Below are 17257 nucleotides of genomic sequence, written 5' to 3' on the forward strand. Positions count from 1 at the left end.
TCTTGTATAACTAAGAGCAAAATTCCTGAATTATAGGAATGCAGATTTAGTAGAAACTGTAAGTTTTCCAAATATTTGCTTATACTCAAACCAACAGTATTTGACAATAAGACTTCATACTATAAGTCCTTTGACTTTTTACCATTTTAGTGGCTATAAAGTGTTATTCTACTGTGGTTTTAAAATGTATATTTTTTGGTGAGTAATAATGAAGAAGACATGGCAACCCAGTCCAGTATTCTTGCCTGGAGAACCCTCATGGACAGAGGAGCCTGGCAGGCTACAGTCCATGGGATCACAAAGAGTTGGACATGACTTAGCGCCTAAGCACAGCACAATAGTATTAATTAGATTTTTATATACTTGCTGGTTATTTGGATATACTATTTCATGATATGCTTGAAATTTTAAAAAATATATGGTTTGTTTATGTCATATTAATTTGCATGAACTCTCAATATATTCAGGAAACCTGTCCTTTGTCAGATATCCTCTTCAATATATGGCTTGTCTTTTTATTCTCATACCAATTGATATCTTTCAATGAACCTAAAATTGTGATTTTATTGGAGTTCAGAGTATCAGGGTTTGAGGGGTTTTTATTGAAGTATAGTTTAGTTGCTGTACAATATTAGATAAGTTATAGGTATGCAATAGAGAGATTTATAACTTGTAAAGGTTATATTCCATTTACAGCTGTTGTAAATATCAGCTATATTCTCCACATTGTACAATATATGCTTGTAGCTTATTTTATACCTAATAGTTTGTACCTTTTACTCCTGTACCCTTAAAAATTGTCCCTCCCCACTTCCCTCTCCACACTGGTAACCACTAACTTTTTCTCTATATCTGTGAGTCTGCTTCTTTTTTGTTCTATTCATTGGTTTGCTGGATTTTTTAGGTTTCATACAAAAGTGATGTTATACAGTATTTGTCTTTCTCTGTCTGACTTATTTCACTTAGCATAATGTCTTCCAAGTTCATTCATGTCCCTGCAAATGGCAAAATTTCATCCTTTCTTATGGCTGAGTAGTATTTCATTGTGTGTGTTATGTGTGTATGGTACATATAAATACCATATAAATAAATATAGTATTGATATGTATATATACATATAAATATGGTATTGATATGTATATATACATATTTGTATAAATACATATAAATACCATACCACATATATATGTATATACACACACACACATATATATATACCATACACACATACATACACACATATACATATCCCATATCTTATTTTTTAAATTTTAATAATACATTTTATTTAACCTACATATAAAACATGATATTTCACCAAGTATCAGCATAAATAACTATTAATAGTGTATTTTATATTCTTCTTTTCATTTGAAGTCTTCAAACTCTGGTACACACCAGATTTTACATTTTCAGCATCTCAGTTAATCCTGGCCACATTTCAAGTGATCGATAGCCACATGTGGCTAAGAGTTCATCTTCTTCAACCATTTATCTGTTGATGGACTCAAGTTGCTTCTCTATCTTGGCAATTATAAATAGTGATGCTATGAACATTGAAGTGCATGTATCTTTTCAAATTAGTGTTTTTGGGTTTTTTGTCTACATACACAGAAGTAGAATTGCCGGGTCATGTGGTAGTCCTATTTTTTGGTTTTTTGAAAAATCTACGTATATGTTCTCCACAGTGGCTATACCAATTTACATTCCCACCAACAGCGTACAAGGGTTCCTTTTTCTCCATATTCTCACCAACATTTGTTATTTGTGTTCTTTTCAAAATAGGCACTCTGACAGGTGTGTGGTGATATCTCATTGTGGTTTTGATTTGCATTTCCCCAATGATTAATGAGGCTAAGCATCTTTTCATGTATCTGTTGGCCATCTACATTTTCTCTTAGGAGAAATGTCTATTCAATTCCTCTGCCTATTTTTAAATTGGATTGTTTGTTTGGGGGTGTTTTTTCTTGGTTTCGGATTTTCGACAAGTGCTTTATTTACCTTGTAAGAAATCTATGTCTACTCTAAGATTAAAAACAGATCTTCTATTTTCTTCAGGAAGCTTCACCTTTCCTTCACATATAGACCTATACTCCACCTCAAATTAATTTTATTGTATACTGCAATATAGGAGGCAAGGTTCATTTTCCATGTGAATATTTAAAACTATAGCATTATTTAATGCAAAGACTATCCTTCTCCCATTGAACTTCAGCGGCACTTTTATAATAAATCAAGAGGCTGTATGCATGTAAGTCTATTTTTGGACTTCTAATTCTATCTAATAGGTCTATTTGTCTCTCGTTACATAATACCCTACAATCTTAATTACTGGAGATTTATAGTAAGTTTTGAAATTTGATAGTGTGGAGCCCTCCAGCTCTGAACTTCTTCAATATTGCCTAAGTTTTTTTAAGGCCCTTTCATTTCCACATTAGAATCAGCTTGTCAATTTCTACACAAAAATTTGCTAGAACTCTGAGTGGGGTTATACAGAATTAATAGGTCGATTTACAGAAAATGACATCTTAAAAATATTAAATCTTCTCATCCACAAACTTGACGTATCTCTGTTTCCTTGAGTCTTCCTTAATTTCTTTTAGTAACACTTTATAATTTTAATTATAGATTTATTTATAACTTTTCCTGACTCTGTGTTTGATAAATTCACTTTCTTCATGTTCATTACACCATGTGAAACTTCTTCCATCCTTAACACTCCCTGGAGGAAACTCAAACTGGAAAAAAAAAAAAAAAAAAGAACAATTTATAACCAGCCCTTCAACTAGAGTCTGGGCATCTCAACCAGTAACTAGAAGAACAGACAAGATTTTAAAGTCCCAGTCCCTTAACTCCAAATCTAATACCTAATTTCTACCAGAGGGAGTCATCTGCTATCCCAGTCAGGAAGGCAGCAAGAAAGGAAGATACTAGTACAGAAGAAAAGCAAAGGAGGTAGGAGGTTTAGGAGTGAGAAAGAAAGGGAAGAGTGATGGAGATTAGGGAAGCAATTGAGTTGCTAATGCATAAAGCTCGTGTCACCAGCCACTGAGAGAAAGCCTAGACACTGCCACTCACACTTAATGCCTGTCAGCCCCAGCACATCCTTCCCTCACTTTTGGATGCTCACCTAGCTCAACTTTTTTCTCTCCTGCCTAGAGTCAGGAAAGATAATGCAGAGATAGAAAGGAGGTCATTCTGATAGAGGGCTTAAACTATTGACCAAAATTCTATGGTTTCTTAGAATTATTTGTAGATTGCAATTATTTCTGCTTCTCATGACCACAGTAACATGTGCTAAACTCTTATAAGTAGAGTTTATTTTTCATAAAAATTATTTGAAATTAGAAACAGTAGCTCCCAGACCAGCTAGTTGTGTACATCTCATTATTTTACACTGCATGTCTTTACTCCATTTTTCCATCATTTCTTTTCAAGCCATTCAATTTTCATTCAGTCATTGTTGACTGGAGGTGAAGCAGTGATAAATCATCTCAAGTTCCTGCTCTCATAGAATTCATGTTTCACTTGAGGAGGCAGACTATAAGTAACCCTACAAAACTATAAAATGCAATAAGAAGGTTGGAATATATGCTACACAAAAGATAAAGGAGTGGATATTTGAAGAGAGGCCAAAGCAAAGTGAGGATAAGGCCACACATTGTGGTGTGAATTCTCTGCAGAGGGCACAGCAATGATCCCTCACTCCTTTTCAGAAATATTTCTGAAGAGGGGCAATTTTTCTGTAATTTCAAAGAATCTAGTTATTTTCTTAACCGCCGTACAAGCCAAGGAAGATAGCACATTTTCTTTCTCATCATCTTCCAGAACCGTAAAGGTCAGATTCTGATGAGAGTCTAATAGCAGGAGAGCCACCTTAACCATCTAACATAAGATCTCTGTAATCATAGTGCCTTTACCCTCTATGATGATGCAACAATAGTTTTTAATTAAAAATGGCTCATTTGTTGACAGCCAAGTACCCTGCTCAGATTGCCAGCCAAAGCTCAGCTCCAATCAAGTTCCTGGTTCACTTTCAAATTGATGCTTTCCTTTAGCCTTATAGTTTTAAATTCCGTTATCTGACAGCTAGTTCCACCTAGTTAAGAGGAAAATGGAATACTCAGCTAGGTAAATATTTCCACAAAATAAGAAAGGTGAAAAGGAAGAAAGGAAAGATATATCCATCTGAATGCAGAGTTTCAAAGAATACCACAGAGAGATAAGAAAGCCTTCCTCAGTGATCATTGCAAAGAAATAGAGAAAGAAAAAATAGAATAGGAAAGACAATAGATCTCTTCAAGAAAATTAGAGAGACCAAGGGAACATTTCATGCAAAGATGGGCTCGATAAAGGACAGAACAGTATGGACCTAATAGAAACAGAAGATATTAAGAAGAGGTGGCAAGAAAACACAGAAGAACTACACAAAAAAGATTTTAATGACCCAGATAACCATGATGGTGTGATCACTCACTTAGAGCCAGACATCCTGGAATGCAAAGTCAAGCAGGCCTTAGTAAGCATCACTATGAACAAAGCTAGTGGATGTGATGGAATTCGAGTTGAGCTATTTCAAATCCTAAAAGATGATACTGTTACAGTGTTGCACACAATATGCCAGCAAATTTGTAAAACTCAGCAGTGGCCACAGAACTGGAAAATGTCAGTTTTCATTTCAATCCCAAAGAAAGGCAATGCCAAAGAATGTTCAAACTACCGCACAATTGCACTCATCTCACTCGCAAGCAAAATAATGCTCAAAATTCTCCAAGCTAGGCTTCAACAATACATTCACTGAGAACTTACAGATGTCGAGCTAGATTTAGAAAAGGCAGAGGAATCAGAGACCAAATTGCCAACGTTCACTGGATCATCGAAAAAGCACGAGAGTTCCAGAAAAACATCTCTTTCTGCTTTATTGACTATGCCAAAGCCTTTGACTGTGTGGATCACAACAAACTGGAAAATTCTTCAAGAGTTGGGAATACCAGACCCCCTTACTTGCCTCCTGGAAAAACTATATGCAGGTCAAGAAGCAACAGTTAAAACTGGCCATGGAACAACAGACTTGTTCCAAATTGGGAAAGGAGTACGTCAAGGCTGTATATTGTCACCCTGCTTATTTAACTTATATGCAGAATACATCATGCAAAATGATAGGCTGGATGAAGCACAGCCTGGAATCAAGATTGCCAGGAGAAATATCAATAACCTCAGATACACAGATGACACCACCCTTATGGCAGAAAGTGAAGAAGAACTAAAGAGCCTCTTGATGAAAGTGAAAGAGAATAGTGAAAAAACTGGCTTAAAACTCAACATTCAAAAAGTGAAGATCACAGCAACCAGTCCCGTCACTTCATGGCAAATAGATGGGGAAACAAGGGAAATAGTGAAAGACTTTATTTTCTCAAGCTCCAAAATCACTGCAGATGGTGACTGCAGCCATGAAATTAAAAGATGCTTGCTCCTTGGAAGAAAAGCTATGACCAACCTAGACAGCATATTAAACAGCAGAAATATTACTTTGCTGACAAAGTCTGTATAGTCAAAGTTATGGTTTTTCCAGTATTCATGTATGGATGTGAGAGTTGAACCATAAAGAAAGCTGAGTGCTGAAGAATTGATGCTTTTGAACTGTGGTGTTGGAGAAGACTTTTGAGAGTCCATTCCCTGGTGGCTCAGAAGGTAAAGCATCTGCCTACAATGTGGGAGACCTGGGTTCAATCCCTGGATCAGGAAGATCTCCTGGAGAAGGAAATGGCAACCCACTCCGGTACTCTTGCCTGGAAAATCCCATGGATGGAGGAGCCGGTGGGCTACAGTCCACGGGGTCGAAAAGAGTAGGACACGACTGAGCGAATTCACTTTCACTTTGACTGCAAAGACATCAAACCAGTCAATCCTAAAGGAAATCAATCCTGACTATTCACTGGAAGAACTAATGCTAAAGCTGAAGCTCCAATACTTTGGCCACCTGATGCGAAGAACTGTTTCATTGGAAAAGACCCTGATGCTGGGAAAGATTGAAGGTAGGAGAAGGGGATGACAGAGGATGTGATGGCTGGATGGCATCACCGACTTGATGGACATGAGTTTGAGCAAGTTCTGGGAGTTGGTGATGGACAGGGAAGTCTGATATGCTGCAGTCCATGGGGTTACAAAGAGTTGGACACAAGTGAGTGACTGAACTGAACTGAACTGAAGAAAAGTGAAGGTAATGCTATTGAATCAGAATTTACAATACCAGGCCTTAAAGAGGAAGATAATTAAAATAGAGGCAAAGTTTCCAAGAAGGTCGAATTGTCATGTCATAGACTGTGGTCAGTTCATGAGTTTGATAAGGCTTTTCATAAGAACTTGCAAAGAAACACTAGTAAAGCAATAGTAATAAAGTTAACTCATGGAAAGACCTTTCTCCTCCTCTATATGATGCTTCAAAATTTGTGAGTCTGTCTCTCTGTCTTCTCTGGAAGAATCAGGGGGAATTTTCTATTTCCCAAACTTCAAGTGTCTAAGTGATAGGCTGTACAAAAATGGGTGGATTTGCCTAATTAATGAGTGGCTAAAAGGCACTTTGAACATCCCGTCATCAAAGGATTGATTTAAGTGAAAGGATCATTAGATTATATATTTATAGTCAAGTAAGATGAAAAGGATAATGATGGGAAGAGATACAGTAGTTAATCAGGAAGGCTGTGAATGATTCCTTTCCCAAAGTAATAGTTACTGTCAACAAGCACATTCAGATCATTTCCTCAAAGGAGATTCTGAGCAGCTCAACAGGAAGGTGAGTCTCTCTCTCAACAGATGTTCTTTCACAATATGTTAAAATAAATCTCACCTACAGGTAGTAATGGCATTGGGAAACATAACAATAATTGGTACCATTTGCTGAGAACTGAAATAAGTAGTTTCCACATGCATTTCATTTACAACCCACCACAACACTGTAAAGCAAGTTTTACTCTGGGAAATTGTAGTGTCCATCCACAGCTATTAGGTCTTAGGAACAGGATTTAAATCCATCTCTAACTCTGTAGTCTATTCCTCCAAACATTACACTATATTGCCATAAGAGCCCTCATTTTCTTTTTCAGTTCCTTACTTTTTGTCTTCATAACATTTTCTATTTATGCTTACAGACCAGGGACAAGATATAGGCCATCTCCGGGGTGACGGACACCACTTCTCTTCAGTGTTATTCTAAATGCTCTAAAACATTCTAGAGAATACTTTGTACATTGTGCATTGCTTTTCTAACATATTAGTTTCAGAATTCAATAATGCATATAATAGTGTGTTACAAAGATAACACATTTTCCTTTGGGGCATAGTGTTATTGAGACACTTTGCTGTGAAAAAAATTAAAAGCTATTACAACTAACAACATGAGAAGAAAACAAAGGCAAGTAAATTTTTGGCAAGATATTTTTATAACTATCAGGAATTCTCTGTGATATGTGTCCTTCTATGTTCAACCAGTTCATCAGGATTTTCTTCACCAAGTATGCAGGCATTTACATAACTCCTTTCAACACTCAGTCTGGGAACACAGTCAGTATTAGATGTGAGTCCCAGTGGATGAGTCCCTATATAGTAGCATCACAGTTCCTACAGTCTCAACATTCATATAGTCTCCAAATTACCCTTTTACTATCTTTATTTTCAATAACCTCAGATAGTCAGATGACACCACCAGTATGGCAGAAAGCAAAGAGGAACTAAAGATCCTCTTGATGAAAGTGAAAGAGGAGAGTGAAAAAGTTGGCTTGAAACTCAACATTCAAAAAACTAAGATCATGGCACCTAGTCCCATCACTTCATGGCAAGTAGATGGGGAAACAGTGGAAATAGTGACAGACTTTATTTTCTTGGGCTCCAAAATCACTGCAGATGGTGACTACAGCTATGAAATAAAAAGACACTTGCTCCTTGGAAGAAAAGCTATGACAAACCTAGACAGCATATTAAAAAGCAGAGACACTACTTTGCCTACAAAGGTCCAAGTCAAAGCTATGGTTTTTCCAGTAGCCATGTATGGATGTGAGAATTGGACTATAAAGAAAGCTGAGCACTGAAGAATCGATGCTTTTGAACTGTGGTGTTGGAGAAGACTCTCTTGAGAGTCCCTTGGATTGCAAAGAGATCAAACCAGTCAATCCTAAAGGAAATCAGTCCAGAATATTCATTGGAAGGACTGATGCTGAAGTCAAAGCTCCAAAACTTTGGCCACCTAATGTGAAGAACTGACTCATTGGAGAAGATCTTGATGCTGGGAAAGATTGAAGGCAGGAGGAGAAGGAGACAACAGAGGATAAGATGGTTGGGTGATATCACCGACTCAATGGACATGAGTTTGAGCAAGCTCTGGCTGTTGGTGATGGACAGGAAAGCCTGGCATGCTGCAGTCCATGGGGTCGCAAAGAGTTGGACATGACTGAGCAATTGAACTGAACTGATTTATTTTAAAGTTGAGTATAGTTGCTTTACAATGTTGTGTTAGTTTCTGCTGAACAACAATGTGAATCAGCCATAAGTATACATATATCCCCTCCCTGGTGAACCTCCCGCTGGCCACCTGCCTCCACCCTACTATCTTTATACTGGAGCTACAGTTTTCAGTTCTTGCTTTGAGTTCAGTTCCTATTTTCATGAGATTACTTTGCAGGTTCCCCCAGGAAGCGTTAGGATCAATCAATCTTTAGATAGTCAAATTAGGTAGAACCCAACAGAGATCACAGCAGTGTGGAACAGGGAGTCAGAATTGGTATGTCCTCCCTGGAGTTTACCTTACAGCATCAGGGAAGTGAAAGTGAAAGTCACTCAGTCGTGTCCCACTCTTTGAGACCCCGTGGACTATACAGACCATGGAATTCTCCAGGCCAGAATACTGGAGTGGGAAGCCTTTCCCTTTTCCAGAGAATCTTCCCAACTCAGGGATCAAACCTAGGTCTCCCGCATTGCAGACAGATTCTTTACCAGCTGAGCCACAAGGGAAGCCCAAGAATACTGGAGTGGGTAGCCTATCCCTTCTCCAGCGGATCTTCCTGACCCAGGAATTGAACCAGGGTCTCCTGCATTGCAGGTGGATTCTTTATCAACTGAGCTATCAGGTAAGCCCCAGCATCAGGGAGACAAGCAATAAATACAAAAACTATGTAGAATATATAGTATATCAGGTGGTGTGATATATTCTGTATTCATTTGCCAGGGCTGTCATAATAATGTGCCACAAACTGGGTATCCTCAAGCAATAAAAATGTATTTTCTCCCAGTCTGGAGGTTAGAAGTCGAAAATCAAGGCATTGCTTAGTATACAGGTACATCACTCCAGTCTCTGCTTCCATCATCACAAAACAGTCTTCCTGAATGTCTCTGTCTTCCTATGGTGTCTTTTTCTTCTCATAAAAAACACACATCTTATTGGGTTATGACCCATTCTAATGACCTCATCTTCAGTTCAGTTCAGTCGCTCAGTCATGTCCGACTCTTTGCAACCTCATGAACCGCAGCATGCCAGGCCTCCCTGTCCATCATCAACTCCCGGAGTCCACCCAAACCCATGTCCATTGTGTCGGTGATGCCATCCAACCATCTTATCCTCTGTCGTCCCCTTCTCCTCCTGCCCTCAATCTTTCCCAGAATCAGGGTCTTTTCAAATGACTCCGCTCGCCACATCAGGTAGCCAAAGTATTGGAGTTTCAGCTTCAACATCAGCCACCTTGTCTTAGTTTGAGTAAATCTACAGAGATTATTTCCAAATAAAATCACATCCATAGGTACTGTAGGTGAGGACTTTTAATACAACCTTCCAGGGACACAATTCAACCCATAACAGATACTATGAGGAAAATTAATCGGAGAAAATCAATGCAACATGTGTATAGGTAGGAAATATGGATCTGATGCATTATTAAATAGAGTAGCCAAAAGAAGTCTCACTGAAAAGGAGATATTTGCATAAAGATCTGAAGACAGGGGAGCCAGCTAGTGGATGATTGAACAAGAAAACATACAAAGGCTTCATGGAATGTACCATACATGTTCAAAGAACAGCAAGGAGGACATCATGGCTGAAGCAGAGTGAACAAGGGGTAAAGTAATAGGGGATGAATTCTGAAAAGCAACAGAGGAGCCAGAGTGTAAAGACTTCGGCTTTTATTCCAAGTGAGATGGGAAGTTCTTGAAAGATTTTGATCAAAAGATAACATAATTTGACTTGTACCTTAACAGGACCTTTCTGACTACAGTTCAAAGTAGACTCTAGGGGAGCAGGTGGAAGCAGGAATCCAGTTTCAAGGCAATTGAAATAATCCTGGTAAGAGATGATGGTAATTTGAACAGTGGAGATGTGAGAAGTGGTCAGTTTCTGAATATTTTCTGAAGGTAGAGCTAACAAAATTTGCTGACAGGTTGGTTGTAGGATATGAAAGAAAGAAAAGAGACAAGAATAACACAAAATTTTTGGCTCGAGTAACTGAAAGAAGACAGTTGTAAGTAACTTAGATATCCAGAATAAGAAAATAGCTGGTACTGGAAGAAAAAGCAAGAGATAGTTGAACATTCAAAGGTTCAAAAATTTTTTAGATACCCAAATGGAAATGCCCAGTGGAGAGTTGATCGTGAGTCTGAATATGTGAGGGTAAAACGTCCCTGTCCACATCTCACCTTGGAGGTGCTGCTGCAAAACCAGCCAATGCTATAGTGTGAACAGGAGCCTGAACAGAAAGCTCAGTGGTTTGTTCAGGGAAATATCAAAGAGGAAAAGTGAAGGAATTACAGTGTTTTCTCAAGATACAACTTCAGAGTTCAATTATTTATTTAATAAACAGATATTCATTACATAGTTTGGCAGTTTTTAATACTACTATATATATTATGGGATTCCCAGGTGGCTCAGTGGTAAAGAATCTGCCTGCCAATGCAGAAGACACAAGAGATGTGGGTTCAACCCTGGGCCTGGAAGATCACCTGGAGGAGGAAATGGCAACCCACTCTAGTATTCTTGCCTGGAAAATTCCAAGGACAGAGGAGCCTGGCAGGCTACAGTCCATGATATATAAGGAACTCTAAAGGCTGAGAGACAAAATTGGTAGATCTAACATAAAATGTCTTGCTATCTTATTAGAAAAGATAAGATAACCCTAACCCTAACCCTTATCTCTTAGATAAGAGAGATGATCTGGCCAGAAGATAGAGGAAGACCAGCCCAAACATTTATGGAGAAGGGAGGATGTGTGATTCTTCGTTAGGTGGTGGCAAGAGGCTCATTCTTATTCCTTCCAAAGAAGATGGCTACCAAGGGTTCTGGGAGAGAAGGCTCCACAAAGCACCCAACCCAGGCTTATGTAGGGCCAGTTCTCGGACTAAAAGTGGTCTTTCCAGCTTTGCCTGGGAAGCAGCTCTCTTAAAAAAAGGAGACACACCTACCAATGTGTGCTCTCCAGAAAGTGCATCCCAGAAACTCCGGAAAGTTCTCCAGGCAGCATGGTGATCACATGCCTCATTCTCCTGGGAAAAGAGGCTAGAAACAGGTGTTTATAGGTTTTTAAAGTGGAGCTGAAATTCAAATACTTATCCCGGAATAAAAGCTCAAATTGGAGATTTCCTCCCATACTTTTATCTTTTTCTCTTCCAGGTCAAGATGCCATCACAGAAATGCATCATGAATTTGAAGTCCAAAGTTGGGGTCAGAGGTATTTTCAACCATGGACTTTGTTCCTTTTTTCTCCATTCAACCTCTGGTCCAACACCAGAGACATAGAGAAGTCATTCAGTATGGACACACAGCTCTTCTAGAACAGATTCTGGGTCATTAAGAAATGCTATGAAGTTTTAAGTCCCATAGGAAAATGTAAAATGTTATTCAAATCTTAGTTAATGCCATAGATTAATGGAAGGCTTTTACTTCTCCTTTATAGCAGTCATGGAATCTATCTATAAAAAATTTACAAATCACTTTACAGAGGAGAAATAGGAGGGCAAACTGGCTAGTCAGTCAGTTCAGTCGCTCAGTCATGTCCGACTCTTTGCGACCCCACGAACCGCTGCACACCAGGCCTCCCTGTCCATCACCAACTCCCAGAGTTTACCTAAACTCATTCCATTGAGTTGGTGATGCCATCCAACCATCTCATCCTGTCATCCCCTTCTCCTCCTGCTTTCAATCTTTCCCAGCGTTAGGGTCATTTCAAATGAGTTAGCTCTTCGCATCATGTGGCCAAAGTTTTGGAGTTTCAGTTTCAGTATCAGTCCTTTCAATGAACACCCAGGACTGATCTCCTTTAGGATGGACTGGTTGGATCTCCTTGCAGCCCAAGGGACTCTCAAGAGTCTTCTCCAACACCACAGTTCAAAAGCATCAATTCTTCTGTGCTCAGCTTTCTTTATAGTCCAATTCTCACATCCATACACGACCACCAGAAAAACCATAGCCTTGACTAGATGGACTTTTATTGGCAAAATAATGCCTCTGCTTTTTAATACGCTGTCTAGGTTGGTCATAACTTTCCTTCCAAGGAGTAAGTGTTTTTTAATTTCATGGCTGCAATCACCATCTGCAGTGATTTTGGAGCCCAAAAAATAAAGTCAGCCACTGTTTCCACTGTTTCCCCATCTATTTCCCATGAAGTGATGGGACTGCATACCAAGATTTTAGTTTTCTGAATGTTGAGCTTTAAGCCAACTTTTTCAATCTCCTCTTTCACTTTCATCAAGAAGTTCTTTAGTTCTTCTTCACTTTCTGCCATAAGGGTGGTGTCATCTGCATATCTGAGGTTATTGATATTCTCCCGGCAATCTTGATTCCAGCTAGTGCTTCTCCCAGCCCAGTGTTTCTCATGATGTACTCTGCATATAAGTTAAATAAGCAAGGTGACAATATACAGCCTTGACGTACTTCTTTTCCTATTTAGAACCAGTCTGTTGTTCCATGTCCAGTTCTAACTCTTGCTTCCTGACCTGCACACAGGTTTCTCAAGAGACAGGTCAAGTGGTCTGGTATTCCCATCTCTTTCAGAATTTTCCACAGTTTTTTGTGATCCACACAGTCAAAGGCTTTGGCATAGTCAATAAAGCAGAAATAGATGTTTTTCTTGAACTCTCTTGCTTTTCTGATGATACAGCGAACATTGGCAATTTGATCTCTGGTTCCTCTGCCTTTTCTAAACCCAGCTTGAAGATCTGGAAGTTCATGGTTCATGTATTGCTGAAGCCTGGCTTGGAGAATTTTGAGCATTACTTTACTAGTGTGTGTGATGAGTGCAATTGTGCAGTAGTTTGAGCATTTTTTGGCATTGCTTTTCTTAGGGATTGGAATGAAAACTGACCTTTTCCAGTCCTGTGGCCACTGCTGAGTGTTCCAAATTTGCTGACATATTTAGTGCAGCACTTTCACAGCATCATCTTTTAGGATTTGAAATAGCTCAACTGGAATTCCATCACTTCCACTAGCTTTGTTCACAGTGATGCTACCTAAGGCCCACTTGACTTCACATTCCAGGATGTCTGGCTCTAGGTGAGTGATCACACCATTGTGATTATCTGTACGATTCTTCTGTGTATTCTTGCCACCTATTCGTAATATCTTCTGCTTCTGTTAGGTCCATTCCATTTCTGTCCTTTATTGAGCCCATCTTTGCATGAAATGTTCCCTTGCTATCTCTAATTTTCTTGAAGAGATCTCTAGTCTTTCCCATTCTGTTGTTTTCCTCTATTCCTTTGCATTGATTGTTGAGGAAGGCTTTCTTATCTCTCCTTGCTATTCTTTGGAACTCTGCATTCAAATGGGTATATCTTTCCTTTTCTGCTTTGCTTTTCGCTTCTCTTCTTTTCACAGCTATTTGTAAGGCCTCCTCAGACAGCCATTTTGCTTTTTTGCATTTCTTTTCCATGGGGATTGTCTTGATCCCTGTCTCCTGTACAATGTCACGAACCTCTGTCCATAGTTCATCAGGCACTCTGTCTATCAGATCTAGTCCCTTAAACCTATTTGTCACTTCCACTGTGTAATCATAAGGGATTTGATTTAGGTCTCACACCTGAATGGTCTAGTGGCTTTCCCTGCTTTCTTCAATTTAAGTCTGAATTTGCAATAAGGAGTTCATGATCTGAGCCACAGTCTGCTCCCGGTCTTGTTTTTGCTGACTGTATAGAGCTTCTCCATCTTTGGCTGCAAAGAATATAATCAATCTGATTTTGGTGTTGGCCATCTGGTGATGTCTGTATGTCCTTTTCACTATAGGGAACTGGAATGCAAATTAGGAAGTCAAGAAACACCTGGAGTAACAGGCAAATTTGGTCTTGGAATACAGAATGAAGCAGGGCAAAGGCTAATAAAATTTTGCCAAGAGAACACACTGGTCACAGCAAACTGGCTAGAGACTTACTCAAAGTCTTATACTTTATTACCCATGGAAATAAGGGTAGAACCCAAATCTCTCTTGACTTCTTGGCCATCTTTTCATACACTACTCAGTATTTTATAGTAAATAGTATGGCTGCTGGTATCTCTAACATCTGGTAGACATACAGCATCAACTTACATCTCTGCAAGGATCTTCAATGGTCCTCTCACTCCAGGCAAATTACAATCAAGTCTTCCTGAGATCTTAAAAATCTTTCCAGTAACTCTGAGAGAAAATGTTGTTTGGTATAATAGAAAGTCACACATTCCAGGCAACTGCTGTTAACCCAGGCTGTCGCTCACTAACTCTGTGACATAGAGCTTATAGGAGCTTCAGTTTCATTATACAAGGAAGACAATAATATTTATGCCAAAGACTTATTTTAATGATTAATTGTGATGCTGTATTTAAAGGTTGAAAGAGGCACAGAATAGTAATAACTGCTGAATAATAATAATTATTGTTGTTAAAGAAGCTGCAAAGTAAAGTGTATTCAAGTTGACAAACAGGTAGGATGCAGTTAAGAAGTGCTGGGTAAAAACAAAACAAAACAAACAAACAAAAAAGCATACACAAAAATAGGTAAGTAAATATGATAGTGAATGGATAACTAAAGGCTTCTGTGACCAAAACATTTGACAGAACCAGTGATATGACACTGCCTGGAACTTTTCTATATCTTATTTTCATGGGTATCTTTAGCATATAGTACCAAGAATTTTGAAAATCCATCATTAACAAGAATAAGCTAGAAGAAGCAGCTAAGGAGGAGGAAGAGAAAGGAAGAAGAGGGATGGGAGGTGATGTGATGGAAGACAGGCAAATAAAGGGACATACTGCTCTTCAGAACTACTTGTACATAAGGAAGTCTTTTGTGATTGAAAAAGAAATACAGACACACTGTCTTGGCAGTGCCCATGAATTCACCCTGTGATCCTCTCATCCCTGCAGGAAAAAAAAAATCTGAATATCAGTGCTCTTGCAAGAGAGGAGGATTTTAGGGGAATGGTAGGAGAAGCCTGGAGAAGACTCAGGCCAGACACACCGCCTCCCCATGTTCGAGGCTCCCAGTCTCATTCTACCTACGGAGAAACTGAAGTATGATGTCCCACCACCATTACGGTGAGAGCTAGGAGTAGCCAAATAGAGAAACTTGAATCCTTTTCAGTCAGTGCTCTACACATAACACTGAGTGAAAATAAACTTTCCGAAGCTCATTTCAAAATATACGGAGATATTTACGGTAAAGGGGCCACTCGGCCAGTGGTTTTTCTTGCAGACTCTTGTGGCAGTTTTCTTTCCTTCCAATTAAGACTCCTTCCAGCCACAGAAAATCTAGGGCTTGCTCTGAAATGCTGCAGTCTCCCTCAAGCGTGCGATACTGTTTTCCTCCGCGGCGGTACAGTTGGCCTTGCTAATGAGGCCCTTGGGGGAGAGTTCTTGGTTGCCAGGGCCTCCCTCACCCTGGCTGCTTGCTGATTACAACCCGGCATCAAAGCTTCCGAGAGTTTATTACCATATGTTCCTTTCCCTTTTTAGCACTGTTTGGCCTCTGTGTTCAACGACAAGGTACTTCCTATAGTCGTGCTGCAGCAGCTTTTAGAAGATGATTTGAGCTATAAGAAGAACGCTGTGCTTTGTTGAAGACATCTTCTGGAAGGGAACATTCTCACTTAGGCGCGAGTAGCTGTGTTTCAGCACACACTGGCACATACACATTAAAAGGCTCTAGCCACTAGCCTGGGCAGCAGGATTTTCTCTGCTATCCTAAACGTACCTTTCACATTGTCAAACTCAATAGAATCAAGGACGCCTGTCAGGGTCTGAATGGAAGGAAATCTCAGATCGGCATAACATTTACTTGTAACTTGAAGATAAAAATAAATTCTACAAATTAACTTCTTGTTTTTCTTGGAGATGATTTTTCCAGGAGGGTTGATATAAGCAAAGAATTTCTCCTGCAAATCCCATGCTCTGGTTGTGAAAGAGAGTTTGTAGAACTAAAATCCTGTAAGTGTTGTCCTCTGAAGCACCAAATGATTTCATATTTAGCTTATTTTATGAAATGTTTTCCAAGTGTGGTTTGTGTTTATATTTAAATACTCTGACCATCCCCACATTCTGTATAATGTGATCAAACTTAACTAAAAAAGACTCCTGTAGCAATATTCATACCACAGGAAGAAAAAAAAGCTATAGAAATTTATAAATATGATTTGTCAGTGTAGAAATACAATTAAACCACATCTTACATAGTTTTCTTCTTCTAAAACTCTTAATAGACTTCTTTCCAGTTTGTGGTCATGATTCCCAAAGGAAAATTCCAAAGTTGCCCTGGTTTCCCTGGTAACAGAGTCAGGAATAAATTGTACTCCTATATTTCCAAACACCTGTATCCAAGCAACATATTAAAGTGTGCTGGCAACTGATGTATGTATAGTCAGTAGGTATACCTGACTTTCCAGAAAAATGGTTAAGTGAGAAAAAAGGCATCAAAAGCAAAATTAAAATCAAAAGGAAAATATTACTGTTTTTTTCACTTTTAAAAAAATTTTCTCTGGTAAATCTGCAAAAAATACTATTATTGTGTTTTCAATTGGCTATTGTTGTCTAATAAGTTTGTAATATCTGGAAGGAATTCATAGTTTGTGACTAAATGATATACTTTACTGGATTCTTTTATAGCTAGCTATTCTAGCCTGAAAAATAATTCAAGTTTCTTGGTGGTCATCAAAATACCTTCTTACTTGGCAAGTAGAAGAGACTCATAAAGGCCCAAAGCATTGATCATGAACAAGAGAATGTGGAGCAGGAAACTCACTAGCCAGGACTCTAAGAGTAATAAC

The 17257-nt window shown here is 38.8% G+C and overlaps 1 long non-coding RNA gene across 1 annotated transcript; it reads right to left on the reverse strand.

Annotated features, from left to right (window-relative positions):
• Positions 1-1257: 1257 nt before the first annotated feature.
• On the reverse strand, positions 1258-16723 carry LOC145518937 (uncharacterized). The gene is made up of 2 exons (XR_014063476.1): positions 12099-16723; positions 1258-2738 (listed from the first exon to the last, which is right to left on the reverse strand). It is a non-coding gene; the product is annotated as an uncharacterized LOC145518937 (long non-coding RNA).
• Positions 16724-17257: the final 534 nt, after the last annotated feature.

This window comes from Giraffa tippelskirchi, chromosome 8 (assembly GCF_054371585.1).
Source record: "Giraffa tippelskirchi isolate mGirTip1 chromosome 8, T2T-mGirTip1v1.2.pri, whole genome shotgun sequence".
Taxonomy (NCBI): Eukaryota; Metazoa; Chordata; class Mammalia; order Artiodactyla; family Giraffidae; genus Giraffa; species Giraffa tippelskirchi.